This window comes from Pseudophryne corroboree, unplaced genomic scaffold, assembly GCF_028390025.1.
Source record: "Pseudophryne corroboree isolate aPseCor3 unplaced genomic scaffold, aPseCor3.hap2 scaffold_2163, whole genome shotgun sequence".
Classification (NCBI taxonomy): Eukaryota; Metazoa; Chordata; class Amphibia; order Anura; family Myobatrachidae; genus Pseudophryne; species Pseudophryne corroboree.
This window is the reverse complement of record NW_026968808.1, coordinates 17,501-20,000: the sequence shown is the minus strand read 5'-3', so window position 1 is coordinate 20,000 and position 2,500 is coordinate 17,501.

Here is a 2,500-nt window from a genome sequence, read left to right as displayed (position 1 = left end):
GGGGTTCCGGGCGCGCCGTGGGCAGAGGGAGGGTCGGGTTCGCCTGGAGCCGGCCGAGACCCCTGGGTTCCGGCCGAGCGATCGTCCCTCCCCGCCGGGGCGCGGGGTGCCACATCGCGGGTTGCGGAAATGGGAGACGTGGGGCCCTTCTCTCGCGTCAACCGCAGCCCTCCGTTTTCTCTTTTCCGGCTTGACTCTGTTCGCCACCTGTGATGCTCTCTGGCCGGTTCCCTCGGGCGTAGCGGGACGGGCGGCGCGCGCGACGCTCTCGCGGAGCGTCCTCCGACGCTTCCCCGGGCTCCTGGAGCCGCCTCCCGGCCCGAGGGGTGCCCGTCCGCACTCATCGGCTGAACTTCCGCGAATTGCAGTACCCGATTCGGCCCGCCGGGGGGCGCTGCCGCCGGGGGAAGAGGGGGACGGGCCGGGCCTGGCGCCGGGCTCCGCCGGACGCCCGGCGCTGCCCCGTCTCGGCCTCGGAAGGGGGAGTCGGGGGAACGGGAGGCCGGGAGTCCCGGAGAAAGAGAGAGAGAGAGAGAGAGAGAGATAGAGAGACCTCCGCGGTTCCGCCTTCGACCGCCGGGGGGCGCCGCGCACCCGTCCGCACGGGCCCGTCCCGGTGGCTCCCGGCAGGGCTCTCCCAAACCCTCTCCCAGGGCCCCGGTCCGGGAGCCCGACTGCGTCCGCTCTCCGCTTCCAGAGAGGAGGCTGTCGGACGGGGAGAGCTGGTACCGGGCTCCTGGAGCCCTGCCTGGGCAGCCTATGGAAGGGAGGGAGCCCTGGCCCTGCTGCTCTCCGAGCTCCGGCCCTGCTGCTCTCCGAGCTCCGTGCCTGCTCTGCCACGGGTCCTTTCGCAGGAGCTCCAGGGAAACGGGCTTTTCGGCCCCTGACAGAGTCCCGGCTCTCTCGCTCGCCTCGTTGGTACCTACTGATCCGGCGGAGGTGTTCTCCGGCGGGTAGCGACACGGACGGCCGAGGGCGCGCTTCACCCAGGCTTCAACCGTCTCCTCCCCGAGCCCCTGGAAGTGCAGCTGGGCCGCGGGCGCCCCGGTCCGCACTCATCTGCGAAACTTCCACAAATTGCAGTACCCGATTTGGCCCGCCGGGGGGCGCTGCCTCCGGGGGAGAAGGAGACGTGCCCGGCCCGTACGTCGGGCTCCAACGGATGCCCGCCGTGGACCCTTTATAGGCCCCATCCTGGTCCTGCCATGCTGTTATCGGAGCTCCACGGCTATCTTGTCACTAAACCTTTCGTTTGAGCTCCAGGGCTTTTTGCTTTTTGTAACCCGGTTCCTGGAGCCCTGCCTGGGCAAAATCGGATGCAAGAAGGCCCTGCCCATGCTGATCTCTGAGCTCCGCGCATCTTCTGTCACGGGTCCTTTCGCAAAAGCTCCAGGGAAACAGGCTTTTCGGCCCCGGACAGAGTCCCGGCTCTCTCGCTCGCCTCGTTGGTACCTACTGATCCGGCGGAGGTGTTCTCCGGCGGGTAGCGACACGGACGGCCGAGGGCGCGCTTCACCCAGGCTTCAACCATCTCCTCCCCGAGCCCCTGGAAGTGCCGCTGGGCCGCGGGCGCCCCGGTCCGCACTCATCCGCGACACTTCCGCGCTGGAGTCCGACGCTCGCCGGCCGCGTCCCCCGGCCCGCGGGGGCCCGGGGGGAGGCCCGACGCGTGCGGGGGGAGGCGGCGGGCGGCGGGGGCGCCCCCGCGCCACCCGACGGCGCCCCCCGGTGGCCAGAGGCGGCTCGGAGCGAGACGATCGGGGGGGGACGGCGGCGCGTGACCCGCCCCGGCCCCCTTGGCCCAGCGGACGGGCAGGCGGCTCCCGGGCGCCCCCCCCCGATCCCCGCCGCGGCGCCCCCCGGTGGCCGCCTGACGCCACTGCGGGGGGTGCAGATTCCGTGTGTCCTCTCGGATAAAAACAAAAGAAACGATTCCCGTCGGGCGAAAGTAAGTGGGACGCAGGGCCCCGGGCCCCGACGGTCCGCGCGCGCGGCGCCCCCCGCTGGCCGGTCGAAGGGAGGACAAAAATAAAATGAAAAAAATTTCAAAAAAGCACTCGCCCCAAACAGACGAAAGGTACCCGGTCCGCCCGGATGAACCCTCCCCCGTGTCCCCGCCGCGGCGCCCCCCGCTGGCCAGCCGAGGTAATACACGATTGAGAGGGGGGGAGTGAAAAACAGGGGCAAAAAATGAAAAACACCCCACCCGTTTGAATGCAAAGTCCCGGAGCGGCCAGGGGTGGACGCCGGTCCGCGCGCACGGCGCCCCCCGCAGGCCAGTTGAAGGGAAGAACGGAACGAGACTTAAAGATAAAAAAAAATTTCAAAAAAGCACTCGCCCCAAACAGATGAAATGTACCCGGTCCGCCCGTGTCCCCGCCGCGGCGCCCCCCGCTGGCCAGCCGAGGTAATACACGATTGAGAGGGGGGGAGTGGAAAAAAAAAGGGCAAAAAAATGAAAAACACCCCACCCATTTGAATGCAAAGTCCCGGAGCGGCC